At 48.4% G+C, this 16,624-nt stretch overlaps 1 protein-coding gene across 1 annotated transcript in view; it reads left to right on the top strand.

Annotated features, from left to right (window-relative positions):
- The window catches only part of adcy5 (adenylate cyclase 5), a 283,781-nt gene that overhangs the window by 155,185 nt on the left and 111,972 nt on the right, over positions 1 to 16,624 (top strand). The gene's annotated exons all lie outside the window — the stretch shown is intronic.

Below are 16,624 nucleotides of genomic sequence, written 5' to 3' on the forward strand. Positions count from 1 at the left end.
ATTATAATCCACTGTAAATATAATGCTCCTGTGCTATTTAGTTTAATTTAGTTCCGTTTTTTGTGATAAGCCTTTGTGGTGTGCTATGCAGTTAGCGGAAAGACAATACATGATTACAATCGAGCCATTTATATACATGCTAAAGGCATTAAATAAATGTTGCTGTAGGAGTAGAGATTTAAGTGCTTGGAGCGATTGTAATATGTGATTGTAGGTCTGCTTCTGTGGCTAGCAAGCAAATAGTCGCCTGGGTTGAGCGCCATTTTACGTGGAGACATAGACTATAGGTGCAGGAGTAGGCCATTCAGCCCTTCGAGCCAGCACCGCCATTCAATGTGATCATGGCTGATCATCCACAATCAGTACTTTGTTCCTGCCATATCCATTGATTCCACTAGCCATAAGAGCTCTATCTAACTCTTTTTTAAATGCATCCAGGAAATCGGCCTCCACTGCCTTCCGAGGCAGAGAATTGCACAAATTCACATCGCTGTGTGTGAAAAAGTTTTTCCTCATCTCCGTTCTAAATGGCCTATCCCTGATTCTTAAACTGTGGCCCCTGGTTCTGGACTCCCCCAACATCGGGAACATGTTTTCCTGCATCTAGCCTGTCCAATTTTGGAAGAGGTACAGTGAAAAGCTTTTTTGTTGCGTGCTGTACATGATTACAATTAACCCGCCCATATTGTACAGATACAGGATGAAGTGAATTACGTTTAGTGCAAGATAAAGTCCCATTAGTGATACAGTGCGGAAACAGGCCCTTCAGCCCACCGGGTCCGTGCTGACCAGCGAGATCCGCACATTCAATACATTCAAAACTCCGCTGCCCGTCTACTCACCCACTCCCCGATCTGTGACCATATCACCCCCGTCCTTTACAAGCTCCACTGGCTCCCCATCCCCCAGAGAATCCAGTACAAAATCCTCCTCATGACCTACAAAGCCCTCCATAACCTGGCCCCATCCTACCTGACTGACCTCCTCCACAGGCACACTCCCACCTGCACCCTCCGCTCTGCTGCTGCCAACCTTCTGTCCCCCCCCATCCGGACCAAACTCAGATCCTGGGGGGACAGGGCTTTCTCCATCGCTGCTCCCACCCTCTGGAACTCACTACCCCAAACCGTCAGAGACTCCTCCTCACTCACCACATTCAAAACATCACTGAAGTCTCACCTGTTCAGCACTGCCTTCAACCACTGACCGTCACCTCACCTTCTGTCTCCTTTTTCTGTTCGTTTACTTATTTATCTATTTATTTTCTTCACTATGTTCTAGTAATCCCTGTAAAGCGTCTTTGAGTGTTTGAAAAGCGCTATATAAATGTAATGCATTATTATTATTATTATTATTATTAACACTATCCGAGATACATTAGGGACAATTTTTACATTTTTATATTAACATTTACCAAGCCAATTTTCCTACATGGGAACCGAAGATTTCGGAGAAAATCCACGCAGGTCACGGGGAGAACATATAAACTCCGTACAGACAAGCACCCGTAGTCAGGATCGAACCCACGTCTCTGGCGTTGGAAGCGCTGTAAGGCAGTAACTCTACCGCTGCGCCACCTTGCCACCCATACCGATTAAAGATAGTCCAAGGGTTTCCAATGAGGTAGATGGTAAGTCAGGACCGCTCCCTAGTTGGTGGTAGGATGGTTTGGTTCTATGTTCCATGTTGATTTACGCCCTCTACCTTAAAACCTCTCGCTTTGACCATGTTGGCCAAGACATGGAGTGCAAGGAGCTTTGATGACCCTGAGAATTGAACAAAAATGGGCGGCACAGTGTTTTTTTTGTTTAGTTTAGAGATAGAGCGCGGAAACAGGCCCTTCGGCCCACCGAGTCCGCACCGACCAGCGATCCCCGCACATTAACACTGTCCTGCACACACACTGGGGACAATTTACATTCATACCAAGCCAATTAGCCTACAAGCCCGCGCGTCTTTGGAGTGTGGGAGGAAATCGGAGATCTCGGAGCAAACCCACGCAGGTCACGGGGAGAACGTACAAGCTCCGTACAGCCAGCACCCCTAGTCGGGATCGAACCCGAGTCTCTGGCGCTGTGAGGGGGCAATTCTACCGCTGCGCCACCGTGCCACCATGTAATTAATTTTAAAGATGATGCCTTGTAAATGTTATGAATTGGCAGTAAGCATGTAAAATGATTTGTGCTCCCACTCTCACTCCCACTCACCAAATTTCAGGTCGGTTTGTAGCACTGAAACTGACTTTCCTGTCACCAAATCTCTTTATTAGAAGCATCCAAATGTCAAGAGATTCAAGAGTGTTTAATTGTCAAGAGCAGAAAAAAAGGAACTGCAGGTGCTGGTTTACACAAAAAAAAGTGCAAAGTGCTGGAGTAACTCAGCGGGTCAGGCAGCATCTCTGGAGAGCATGGATGGGTGACATTTTGGGACCTGTCTCCGGACTGTCATATGTCAAATGTAACAACATCAGACCAAAGAAATTCTTCCAGTCTTTAGAAGGGCCCCAGCTCGAAACGTCACCAATCCTTTTTCCCCAGAGATGCTGCCTGACCTGCTGTGTTACACCAGCACTTTGTGTCTATTGTTGGTATAAACCAGCATCTGCGGTTCTTTTTTGGACCAGGTACAGTGAAAAGCCTTTTTTGTTGCGTCCAGTCAGTGAAAAGACTGTACCTGATTACAATCAAGCTGTCCACAGTGGACAGATACAGGACAAAGGGAATAACGTTTAGTGCAAGATAGAGTCCAGTAAAGTCTGATTAAAGATAGTCCATGGGTCATGCAGCTTAGCAATTGAAATAACACAGAACAGAGAACAGTATGACACAGAATAGGCCCTTCGGCCCACAATTGTGTGCGAACATGATGCCTGGTTAAACTAATCTCATCTGCCAAACATTTAGATTTAGAAAATAGGTGCAGGAGGAGGCCATTTGGCCCTTCGACCTCATTGTGATCATGACTGATCATCCACAGTCAGTAATCCGTGCCTGCTTTTTCCCCATATCCCTTGCTTCTGCTAGCCCCTAGAGCTCTATGTAACTCTCTTTTAAATTCATCCAGTGAATTGGCCTCCACTGCCTTCTGTGGCTGAGAATTCCACAAATTCACAACTCTCTGGATGAAAATGTTTTTTTCTCATCTCAGTTTTAAATGGCCTCCCCTTTATTCTTACACTGTGGCCCCCGGTTCTGGACTCCCCCAACATTGGGAACATTTTTCCTGAATCTAGCTTGTCCAGTCCTTTTAAAAAAAAAAATTAAAATTATTTTTGATCCATATCTCTCCATTCCTTGCATATCCATGTGCCTATCTCAAAGTCTCTTAAACGTCACTGTCGTAAATGCCTCCACCACCACCACTGGCACTGTGTTTTTGGCCCCCACCACCCTCTGTGTAAAAAAAACCCACACCACACATCTCCGTTAAATGTTGGCCCCTCTCCTCTTAAAGTTATGCCCTCTAGTTTAGTTTAGTTTATGGATAGAGAGCGGAAACAGCCCCCTTGGCCCTCCGAGTCCGCACCGACCAGCGATCCCCGCACACTAACGCTATCCTACACTCATTGGGGACAATTTTACAATTTTATCAAAGCCAATTAACCTGCAAACCTGCACGTCTTTGGAGTGCGGGAGGAAACCGGAGCACCCGGAGAAAAGCCACGCAGGGATCGGGGAAAACGTACAAACTCCGCACAGACAGCACCCATAGTCAGGTTCGAACCCGGGTCTCTGGTGCTGTAAAGCAGCAACTCTACCGCTGCGCCACCGTTGCGCCCATAGAAATAGTCTTTGACTATTCTACGCTGTGAAAATGGTTCTACCCTATCTATGCCTCTCATAACTTTCTATACCTCTGTCAGGTCTCCCCTCAACCTCAGACTTCCAGGGAAAACAATCTGAAACTTCCCATTATAAACTAATACTAGCTTAACTTCCCATTAGAAGCTAATACTAGCTTAACTTCCCATTAGAAGCTAATACTAGCTTAACTTCCCATTATAAGCTAATACTAGCTTAACTTCCCATTATAAGCTAATACTAGCTTAAAACACACAGATAATATATAATAATCAAAAACACAGGTCATATTTGACAGCCTGCAGATTGAAAACTAATGCAATCAACTAAGAAGGATGAGAGGGGATCTTATTGAAACATGTAAGATCATTAAGGGATTGGACACGCTGGAGGCAGGAAACATGTTCTCGATGTTGAGGGAGTCCAGAACCAGGGGCCACAGTTTTAGGCCATTTAGAACGGAAATGTGGAAAAACTTTTTCACTCAGAGACTTGTGAATCTGTGGAATTCTCTGCCTCAGAAGGCAGTGGAGGCCAATTCTCTGGATGCTTTCAAGAGAGAGTTAGAGAGAGCTCTTAAAGATAGCGGAGTCAAGGGATATGGGGAGAAGGCAGGAACGGGGTTCTGGTTGTGGATGATCAGCCATGATCACATTGAATGGCGGTGCTGGCTCGAAGGGCCGAATGGCCTACTCCTGCACGTATTGCCTATTGTCTATAAACCAACTTTAGTGGCATTAGAAAAAGGAGCACTTCATTGTTTGAAACGTTACTCAAACTACGATGGGATGATATCAATCCTACAAGCAGTAACAAAGGGGAGTAGGCAAACTTCATGACCCTTTCGAAGAGGGGTCCCAACCCGAAAAGTCGTCTGCCCATTTCCTTACACAGTGTCGCAGCGGTAGAGCTGCTGCCTTACAGCACCAGAGACCAGGGTTCGATCCTGACCTCGGGTGCTGTCTGTACGGAGCTTGCACGTTCTCTTTGTGACCGCGTGGAATTTCTCCGGTTTCCTCCCACACTCCAAAGACATGCAGGTTTGCTTGTAAGTCAATTGGCTTCAGTAAAAACAAATTGTAAATTGTCAGGGTGGTGTGAGTCTGCGATGATGATCCCTTGGTTTAGTTCAGTTTAGTTTATTGTCACGTGCACTGAGGTACAGCGAAAAGCTTTTTGTTGCGTGCTATCCAGTGAGCAGATAGACTATACGTGATTACAATCGAGCCGGTCACAGTATACAGATACAGGATAAAGGGAATATAAGAAAATAACTGCAGGTGCTGGTACGAATCGAAGGTATTTATTCACAAAATGCTGGAGTAACTCAGCAGGTCAGGCAGCATCTCAGGAGAGAAGGAATGGGTGACGTTTCGGGTCGAGACCCTTCTTCAGACTGATGTTAGGGGGGCGGGACAAAGGAAGGATATAGGTGGAGACAGGAAGATAGAGGGAGATCTGGGAAGGAGGAGTTGGAAGAGAGGGACAGAGGGGTCTTAGTGTAGGAGGGCAGGAGAAATCACAGAGGGGGGGAGCAGAGAGAGAGCATGTTGCTAAACTCTCGTCGAAGAGAGGAGGAGAACTTCTTCAAAGTGGACATACCTTGAGGAGAAATCGCAGTGGAGCAACAAGTAGTATAAGAAAATAACTGCAGATGCTGGTACGAATGGAAGGTATTTATTCACAAAATGCTGGAGTAACTCAGCAGGTCAGGCAGCATCTCAGGAGAGAAGGAATGGGTGACGTTTCGGGTCGAGACCCTTCTTCAGACATAAGTTTGTGCAAGACATACGTTTGTACCAGTTGGTGGTTGGATGGTTCGGTTGCCTGATAAGAAGCTGGGCAGAAAATGTCCCTGAATCTGAAGGTGTGCGTTTTCGCACTTCTGTAGCTCTGGCCTGATGCGAGAGGGGAGAAGAGGGAGTGACCGGGGGTGGGACTGGTCCTTGATTATGCTGCTGGCCTTGCCGAGGCAGCATCAAGTAGAAGTGTAGATGGATTCAATGGAAGGGAGGGGTCAGTGTGTGTGGTGGTCTGGGCTGCAAATGCAATTCGCTGCAATTTCTTGCGGTCTTGGATGGAGCTGTTCCCAAACCATGCTGTGATGCATCCTGATAAAGTTTCAGGATCCTGGGATCGATGCTGACCTGTGGTGTTCCTGCCCAGAGTTTGTACGTTCTCCCCGTGGCTGCGTGGGTCTCTCCCAGTGCTGGTCTGCAGACATAGACATTGCTAAAACACCAAAGATAGACACAAAATGCTGCAGTAACTCAGCGGGACAGGCAGCAAATCTGGAGAGAAGAAATGGGTGACGTTTTGGGTCGAGACCCTTCTTCACACTGAGAGTCGGGGGGGAGAGGGAGTTCATTTTTTAGATTTAGATTTAGAGATACAGCGCTGAAACAGGCCCTTCGGCCCACCGGGTCCGCGCCGCCCAGCGATCCCCGCACATTAACACTATCCTACACACCCTAGGGATAATTTTTACATTTGCCCGGCCAATTAACCTACAAACCTGTAAGTCTTTGGAGTGTGGGAGGAAACCGAAGATCTCAGAGAAAACCCAGGCAGGTCACGGGGAGAACGTACAAACTCTGTACAGTACAGCACCCGTAGTCAGGATCGAACCTGAGTCTCCGACGCTGCATTCGCTGTAAGGCAGCAATTCTACCGCTGCGCCACCGTGCCGCCCCTGTCTAGGGATCTAGGGATATTGATGGATGGAGTCTAGGGATATTGATGGGTAAGGTGTGAAAACGACAGATCAAAGTGGACGAAGTTCAAGGAATATGTAGAATGGATCATTGTTAGTTGAGGGGAAGGTGACAACAAGGCATACAATTAGTAAAGTTTAATCAGGAGGACAGTGAAACTAGGCGGAGAACCGGGATGGGGGACGGATGGAGAGAGAGGGAAAGCAAGGGTTAACTTTAGAAGTTAGAGAAGTCAATGTTCATACCGCTGGGGTGCGAGCTGCCCAAGCAAAATATGAGGTGCTGTTCCTCCAATTTGTGCTGGGCCTCACTCTGACAAAGGAGGAGGCCCAGGACGGAAAGGTCAGTGTGGGAATAGGAGGGGGAGTTAAAATGTTCAGCAACTGGGAGATCAGGTAGGCCTAGACGGACTGACCGGAGGTGATGGCTAAAACACCAGTCAAAAGGAACACAAAAGGAAAAGGAATGAGGCTTGTATACACTGGAATTTAGAAGGATGAGGGGGGATCTTATTGAAACATATAAGATAATTAGGGGATTGGACACATTAGAGGCAGGAAACATGTTCCCAATGTTGGGGGAGTCCAGAACAAGGGGCCACAGTTTAAGAATAAGGGGTGGCCATTTAGAACGGAGATGAGGAAGAACTTTTTCAGTCAGCGAGTGATGAAGGTGTGGAATTCTCTGCCTCAGAAGGCAGTGGAGGCCAGTTCGTTGGATGCTTTCAAGAGAGAGCTGGATAGAGCTCTTAAGGATAGTGGAGTGAGGGGGTATGGGGAGAAGGCAGGAACGGGGTACTGATTAAGAGTGATCAGCCATGATCGCATTGAATGGCGGTGCTGGCTCGAAGGGCTGAATGGCCTACTCCTGCACCTATTGTCTATTGTTCCAAGTAAATGTATTGCATTTGTGTTCTGCACTCACTCAAGAATTGGAACTCACAGAAGTGGGAAATAGCTTCCAAGGAGAAATAGTTGGTAGAAATGGGTGACGACCTGTTCTTGTCGATGAAAATTATTTCCATGGATCAGTTGAACCAAGTCTGTAATTCGAACTACTTGGACATGGGTACATGAGTTGAACCCAAGTGCAGGCTTCAGGTGGTTAAGGATCAGATCCAAGCAAGGCAAAAAAGGCACAGTGTGTCGGGTGGAACAGCAGATGCTAGTTAATAACGAAGACAGGCACAAAATGCCGGAGCAACTCAGCGGGTCTGGCAGCATATCTCAGGCAGAAAAGGAATAGAAATATAGAAAATAGATGCTGGAGTAGGCCATTTGGCCCTTCGAGTCAGCACCACCATTCAATATGATCATGGCTGATCATCCAAAATCTGTACCCCGTTCCTGCTTTGTCCCCATATCCCTTGATTCCGCTAGCCCAAAGAGCTCTATCTAACTCTCCTCAGAATGCATCCAGTGAATTGGCCTCCACTGCCTTCTGTAGCAGAGAATTCCACAAATTCACAACTCTGGGTGGGTAGGCCGGAGGGCCTGTTTCCACGCTGTGTCTCTAAACTAAACAAAACTAAACAGAACAGATGAATGAAACAGTGCAAAGCTGGATCCAATGAGATCAGTAGTAGTGCCAAAACTGGTTTCTGGACTGGTTTTGTAATTGTTGCTCAGTAAAACATATATATTCATGAGTTTTATCTTATCGCTTTTTTAAATGAATGGAGAGGTGAGTACAGTGTATCTTTATAGTTCCTCTCTGTCCTAGCAACGACACTAAACTTCATTCACTGGAGGTACTAGAGACCACAGATGCTGGAGTTCAGGGCAAAACCCAAGGTGCTGCAGGAACTCCATGGGTCGGGCAGCATCTGTGGAGGGAACGGACAGGTGACGTTTCAAGTCGGGGCACTTCTTCAGACTGAACTGTCTTTGACCCAAACCATCACCCATCCGTTCAGTCTGTTGAAGGGTTCCCGACCCGAAACATCTCCTGTCCATCCCCTCCACAGATTAGACGTTACGTAGAACTGCTGCCTTACAGCGCCAGAGAGCTAGGTTCGATCCTGACTACGGGCGCTGTCTGTAAGGAGGTTTGTACGTTCTCCCTGTGACCTGCGTGGGTTGTCTCTGGGAGCCCCTGTTTCCTCCCACACTCCAAAGACGTACGGGTTTGTGGGCTAATTGGCTTGGTAACATTGTAAATTGTCCCTACTGTGCGTAGGATAGTGTTAGTGTGCGGGGATCGCCGGCCGGCGCGGACACGGTAGGCCGAAAGGCCTGTTTCCGCGCTGTGTCTCTAAACGAAACTAACAATACCACTTGACCTGCTGAGTTCCTCCAGCACTTTGTCTTTTTAGTTTAGTTTAGACATACAGCGCGGAAACAGGCCCTTTCGGCCCACCGGGTCCGCGCCGACCAGCGATCCCCACACATTAACAATACCCTACACCCACTAGGGACAATTTTTACATTTACCAAGCCAATTAAGCTACAAACCTGTACGTCCTTGGAGTGTGGGAGGGAACTGAAAACCTCAGAGAAAACCTACGCAAGAACGTACAAACTCCGTACAGACAGCAACCCGTGGTCGGGATTGAACCCGGGTCTCCGGCGCTGCATTCGCTGTGAGGCAGCAACTCTACTGCTGCGCCACCGTGACCGCCCGTACACCAGCGAATCTGTGCGATCCCCAGGACCAGAAGGGTATCATCGACCTGCCATTGCCTTCAGTGAAGATTGAAATCAATGGGCATTGAAAGCCAAAGGAACCAGAATATTGGAATTGGGCACAGATTCAGCCACGATCATAATCAAACGTTGGAACCGGCTAGAGGAACTAAGTGACCTGCTTCTGCTCCTGTTTCTTATCTTAAGGTTAGGACAGAGAGTTTTTTTTTTGGGAGACTTTCTGCAGTTGCAGTTTTTATTTTTATTTTTGCAGCTTGCTTTTATTTTGCACCTGATCTTTCTCAAGCATGCAAAGAGATATTAGGGAAGATAACCCAAAGCATGGCCAAAGAGAGAGAGAAAGGGAGAGGTTGTAAGAACATCGAACAGCACAGCGCAAGAACAGACGATAGACACAGAATGCTGGAGTAACTCAGCGGGGACAGGCAGCACCTCTGGAGAGAAGGAACGGGCGTCATTTCGGGTCGAGACCCTTCTTCAGACCCGACCCGAAAAGTCATCCCTTCCTTCTCTTCAGAGATGCTGCCTGTCCCGGCTGAGTTACTCCAGCAATTTGTGTCTTATCTTCGGTTTATATGAAGAAAGACTGGATAGACTCGGCTTGCACTCGCTGGAATTTAGAAGATTGAGGGGGGATCTTATAGAAACGTACAAAATTCTTAAGGGGTTGGACAGGCTAGATGCAGGAAGATTGTTCCTGATGTTGGGGAAGTCCAGAACAAGGGGTCACAGTTTAAGGATAAGGGGGAAGTCTTTTAGGACCGAGATGAGAAAGTTTTTTTTCACAGAGTGGTGAATCTGTGGAATTCTCTGCCACAGAGGGTAGTTGAGGCCAGTTCATTGGCTATATTTAAGAGGGAGTTAGATGTGGCCCTTGTGGCTAAAGGGATCAGGGGGTATGGAGAGAAGGCAGGTACGGGATACTGAGTTGGATGATCAGCCATGATCATATTGAATGGCGGTGCAGGCTCGAAGGGCCGAATGGCCTACTCCTGCACCTATTTTCTATGTTTAAACTACAGCATCTGCAGTTCCTTCCTCCGCATTTCGCCTGCAGTACCATGCTTCTACAAGGTGGGTTCACGGAGCAAAGGGAGGAGAGGCGAGAGAAGGACTGAGACGACGGAGGGATTTGAACAAAGGGCGCAGGGGGAGTTTTTAAGACTGGGGCCGCGCATTTGTGGTTAAAGGATTAGGGATAAGCCCCTTGTTGAGGAACTGCTGTTGGCCACACGAGCATCACCACAGCGATCTGTTTATAAAACTAAGCAGCCTTTGGCCGAACTTCAGAGCTGACCCAGGGCACGCAGCTGTCAAAACTTTTCCAAAGCCTCCCGTCAAACACATCCTCCAGCTGGCGGGGTGAAGGTCCAGTCACAAAGAGAGAGAGAGAGAGGCAAGTCTGCCTGATCGTTTAGAGACACAGCGCGGAAACAGGCCCTTCGGCCCACCGAGTCCACGCCGGCCTGCGATCACCCAGTACACTGGCACCATCCTACGCACTCGAGGGACAATTTACAATGATACCAAGCCAATTAGCCTTGCAAACCTGTACGTCTTAGACAGTTAGCAAGTTAGATAGAGCTCTAGGGGCTAGTGGAATCAAGGGATATGGGGAGAAGGCAGGCACGGATTACTAATTGTGGATGATCAGCCATTCAATGTGATCACGGCTGATCATTCTCAATCAGTACCCCGTTCCTGCCTTCTCCCCATACCCCCTGACTCCGCTATCCTTAAGAGCTCTATCTAGCTCTCTCTTGAATTCATTCAGTGAATTGGCCTCCACTGCCTTCTGAGGCAGAGAAATCCACAGATTCACAACTCTCTGACTGAAAAAGTTTTTCCTCATCTCCGTTCTAAATGGCCTACCCCTTATTCTTAAACTGTGGCCCCTGGTTCTGGACTCCCCCAACATTGGGAACATGTTTCCTGCCTCTAACGTGTCCAACCCCTTAATAATCTTATACGTTTCGATAAGATCCCCTCCCATCCTTCTAAATTCCAAGTGTCGAAGTGTGTGTTTCCATGCTGTGTTTCTAAAACCTAAAACCAAGCTCTTGATTTAATGTGTGGGAAGGAACTGCAGATGCTGGTTTACATCTGAAGGTTGACACAAAGTGCTGGAGTAACTCAGGCAGCGTCTCTGGAGAGATGGAATGGGCGACGTTTCGGGTCGAGAGCCTTCTCCAGACTAAGAGTCAGGGGAGAGGGAGACACAGAGATATGAAAGAGGAAGGTGTGAAAACGAGAGATCAAAGGGGATGAAGCTCAAGGGAAAAGATGACCCGAAACGTCACCCGTTCCTTTTCCCCAGAGATGCTGCCTGTCCTGCTGAGTTGCCCCGGTGTTTTGTGTCTATCTCTTGAGTTAATGGATGATGTGATGGATGGTGTGCTGGATAGTGCAGTGCTTCCCTCTTGTACAGTGGAGCACAAGCTTCGCCCTCTCTGCGTGGGTCTCGGATGTGGGACTTGAACCAACAACCTTCTGACTCAATGTGAGGGGGAGTGCCACACAAGGGGGTCACTGGGCCGGCCTCCCAGTCCGGGTTAATGAGCAAACAGCTTGAATAACAAGCAGCCTGTGTAAAAAAAAGCTCAAGTGCTTTTCAAATGAGAGCCATGGAGTACTACTGCGTGGAAAGAGGCCCTTCGGCCCAACTCGCCCATTCCGACTAAGATGCCTCCTCCAAGATGCCTCGGGCGGCACGGTGGCGCAGCGGTAGAGTTGCTGTTTTACAGCGAATGCAGCGCCGGAGACTCAGGTTCGATCCTGACTACGGGTGCTGCACTGTAAGGAGTTTGTACGTTCTCCCCGTGACCTGCGTGGGTTTTCTCCGAGATCTTCGGTTTCCTCCCACACTCCAAAGACGTACAGGTAGGTTAATTGGCTGGGTAAATGTAAAAATTGTCCCTAGTGGGTGTAGGATAGTGTTAATGTATGGGGATCGCTGGGCGGCACGGACTTGGTGGGCCGAAAAGGCCTGTTTCCGGCTGTATATATATGATATGATATGATATAAGTAGTCACGGTGGCGCAGCAGTAGAGTTGCTGCCTTACAGCGAATGCAGCGCCGGAGACTCGGGTTCGATCCCGACCACGGGTGCTGTCTGTACGGAGTTTGTACGTTCTCCCCGTGACCTGCGTGGATTTTCTCCAAGATCTTCGGTTTCCTCCTACACTCCACATTTTCTTCAAACTTTGCCCCTTTCAACTTAAAACTATGAAACATAGAAACATAGAAAATAGGTGCAGGAGGAGGCCATTTGGCCCCTCGAGCCAGCACCGCCATTCATTGTGATCATGGCTGATCATCCACAACCAGTAACCCGTGACTGCCTTCTCCCCATATCCCTTGATTCCGCTAGCCCCGAGAGCTCTATCTAACTCTCTCTTAAATTCATCCAGTGATTTGGCTTCCACTGCCCTCTGTGGCAGAGAATTCCACAAATTCACAACTCTTTGAGTGAAAAAGTTTTTTTCTCATCTCAGTTTTAAATGGCCTCCCCTTTATTCTTAGACTGCGGCCCCTGGTGCTGGACTCCAACATTGGGAATGTTTTTCCTGCATCTAACTTGTCCAGTCCTTTTATAATTTTCGTTTCTATAAGATCCCCTCTCAACCTTCGAGCCAGCACTGCCATTCATTGTGCTCATGGCTGATCATCCACAACCAGTAACCCGTGCCTGCCTTCTCCCCATATGCCTTGATTCCACTAGCCCCTAGAGCTCCATCTAACTCTCTTTTAAATTCATCCAGTGAATTGGCCTCCATTGCCCTCTGTGGCAGAGAATTCCACAAATTCACAACTCTGGGTGAAAAAGTTTTTTCTCGCCTCAGTTTTAATTGGCCTCCCCTTTATTCTTAGACTGTGGCCCCTGGTTCTGGACTCCCCCAACATTGGGAACATTTTTCCTGCATCTAGCTTGTCCAGTCCTTTCATAATTTTTTACGTCTCTATAAGATCCCCTCTCATCCTTCTAAACTCCAGTCAATACAAGCCCAGTCTTTCCAATCTTTCCTCATATGACAGTCCCGCCATCCCGGGGATCAACCTCCGTGAACCTACGCTGCATTGCCTCAATAGCAAGTGCTCTCTAGTAGTTGATAGACAATAGACTATAGACAATAGACAATAGGTGCAGGAGTAGGCCATTCGGCCCTTCGAGCCAGCACCGCCATTCAATGTTATCATGGCTGATTCTCAATCAGTACCCCGTTCCTGCCTTCTCCCCATACCCCCTTACTCCGCTATCCTTAAGCGCTCTATCTCTTGAATGCATTCAGAGAATTGGCCTCCACTGCATTCTGAGGCAGAGAATTCCACAGATTCACAACTCTCTGAATGAAAAAGTTTTTCCTCATCTCAGTTCTGGTGATATCTCCATCCTGGGGAAAACATACTGACTTTATCTGACCTTATCTTTCTATGCCTTGCATAATTTTTAAATACTTCAGTCAGATCTCCCTTCAACCTCCAGCGTTCCCCAGAGAAAACAATCCCTGTCTATCCATCCTCTCTCTCTCTCTCTCTCTCTCTCTCTCTCTCTCTCTCCCTGTAACTAATGCCCACTAACCCAGGCATCATTCTGGTAAAAGCTTCCTCTGCACCCTTTCCAAAGCCTGTAATGTGGGCGACCAGAACTGCATGCAATATTCTAAACGCAGCCTAACCAAAGTCCCGTGAAGCTGCTATTTGACGTCGTGCCCCGTATAATCAATGCCATGACTAATTAAAGCAAGCACACCATGCCTTAAAACCACATGCTCTCCAGTTAGAGATATCTATGCCCAGGAGACTTGTTTCCCAGTGCCTGCCCAGTCTATATGGCCCTCATTATTTTGTTTATTTCCATCAGATTTTTGATTTAGAGATACAGCGCGCGGAAACAGGCCCTTTTGGCCCGCCGGGTCCGCGCCGACCAGCGATTACCATTAACACTATCCTACACCCACTAAGGTTTTACATTTACCAAGCTATTTAACCTACATGTCGGTGCTTCTTTGGAGTGTGGGAGGAAACCGAAGATCTCGGAGAAAACTCGCGCAGGTCACGGGGAAGAAGGTACAAACTCCGTACAGACGGCGCCCGTAGTCGGGATCGAACCCGGGTCTCCGGCGCTGCATTCGCTGTAAGGCAGCAACTCTGCCGCTGCGCCACCGCGTCCCGTCTCCTTCACAGCACACGGGAACCTTGCCCATCCAGTCTCCTTTCCTGATTGCAACTCTCCGTCCCACATGCACGGTGGCGCAGCGGTAGAGTCGCTGCCTTACAGCAAATGCAGCGCCGGAGACTCAGGTTCGATCCTGACTACGGGTGCTGTACTGTACGGAGTTTGTACGTTCTCCCCGTGACCTGCGTGGGTTTTCTCCGAGATCTTCGGTTTCCTCCCACACTCCAAAGACGTACAGGTTTGCAGGTTAATTGGCTGGGTAAATGTAAAATTTGTCCCTAGTGGGTGTAGGATAGTGTTAATGTGCGGGGATCGCTGGGCGGCACGGACCCGGTGGGCCGAAGGGCCTGCTTCTGCGCTGAATCTCTAAAAAAAAAAGTCAGATCAAGTATATTTGTCACATACACATACAAGATGTGCAGTGAAATGAAAGGTCACCTACAGTCCAGCAATAGAGCAATAAAAATAAACAACTTCACACACAATCACAACCGACACAAAACAAAAAAAAAAGAAACATCCATCACAGTGAGTCTCCTCCAGTCACCTCCTCACTGTGATGGAAGGCCGGAATGTATTTTCTCTTCCCCTGCCGTCTTCTCCCGCGGTCAGGCTGTCGAAGTTGCCACGTTCCAGGCCGCGCCGGACGGTGAGGCTCTATAAGGCGCTGGTCGGGCCGCATTTGGAGCACTGTGAGCAAATCTGGGGCCCCGTATCTGAGGAAGGATGTGCTGGTTCTGGAGAGGGTCCAGAGGAGGTTTGGAAGAATGACCCCAGGAATGAGTGGGTTAACCAACAATGAGCTCTTTAGAGCTGACGGAATCAAGGGATATGGGGAGAAAGCAGGAGCGGGGCACTGATTTTGGAGGATCAGCCATGATCATATTGAATGGCGGTGCTGGCTCCAATGGCCTACCTACTCCTGCACCTGTTTTCTATGTTTCTATGAGCGTTTGACAGCACTGAGCCTGTACTAGCTGGGGTTTAGAAGGTTGAGGGGGGACCTCATTGAAACGTACAGAATAATGAAAGGCAATAGATCGAGTGGATGTGGAGAGGATGTTTCCACTGGAGGGAGAGTCTAGGACCAGAGGTCACAGCCTCAGAATTAAAGGGCGCACTTCCGAAAAGGAGGTGAGGAGGAACTTCTTTAGTCAGAGGGTCGTTAATCTGTGGAACGCATTGCCACAGAGTCCAAGTCAGTGGATATTTTTAAGGCAGGGATAAACAGGTGCTTGATTAGAATGGGGGTGTCAAGGGTTATGGGGAGAAGGCAGGAAAATGGGATTGGGTGGCTGAGGTCAGCCATGATTGAATGGCGGAGTGGACTCGATGGGCCGAGCTCTACACCTATCACATGTGAACTTGTGAACTCTCCATCGCATCACATCCATGACAAGACACAACGATAGCGGGTGCTGTGTGTATGGAGCCCTCTCTGTCTATCTCTCTGAGCTCCAGAAACACGGGTTCAAGCCCGACTATGGGTGCTGTCTGTACAGAGTTTGCACGTTCTCCCCGTGACCTGCGTGGGTTTGCTCCGGGTGCTCCGGTTTCCTCCCACACTCCAAAGACGTGCAGGCTTGTTGGTTAATTGGCCTCGGTAAAATTGTAAATTGTCCCTTGTGTGTAGGATAGCATTAGTGTGCGGGGTGATCGCTGGTCAGCGTGGACTCGGTGGGCCGAAGGGCCTGTTTCCGTTTCTCTAAGTGTAAAGTCTAATGTCATTTAAAGCAGGTCCTCTGGTTAGTGATTCCCCTACTCAACAGCTCAACAACAGTTCAACAGAGCTTTATTTGTCATTCGGTACCAAGGTACCGAACGAAACTACATAGCAGTCATACAAAAAAGAACACAAGACACATGACCCCAACACAAACGTCCATCACAGTGACTACAAACACCCTCTCACTGTGATGGAGGCAACAAAACTTCCACTCTCTTCCCCACGCCCACGGACAGACAGCTCGTCCCCGACCGACCCGCACAGTCTCTGCAAGGGGATGGAAGTCCCCGCGGCCGAGTCGCACCGGGCGCTGAAACGTCTCACGGCCGCACCGGGCGATGGAAGGCCCCGCTACCGGGCGATGGAAGGCCCCGCTACCGGGCGATGGAAGGCCCCGCTACCGGGCGATGGAAGACTCTGTGCATTCACTCGAACTTCCCCCCTCGTGTTTTTATACACGCAATGAGAATTCAAACACTTGAGCAGCACAAAAAACAAGACTAAGGTTCCACCTCTCTCTCTCTCTCTCTCTCTCTCTCTCTCTCTCTCTCTCTCTCTCTCT

The sequence above is a fragment of the Rhinoraja longicauda genome, chromosome 8 (assembly GCF_053455715.1).
Source record: "Rhinoraja longicauda isolate Sanriku21f chromosome 8, sRhiLon1.1, whole genome shotgun sequence".
NCBI lineage: Eukaryota > Metazoa > Chordata > Chondrichthyes > Rajiformes > Arhynchobatidae > Rhinoraja > Rhinoraja longicauda.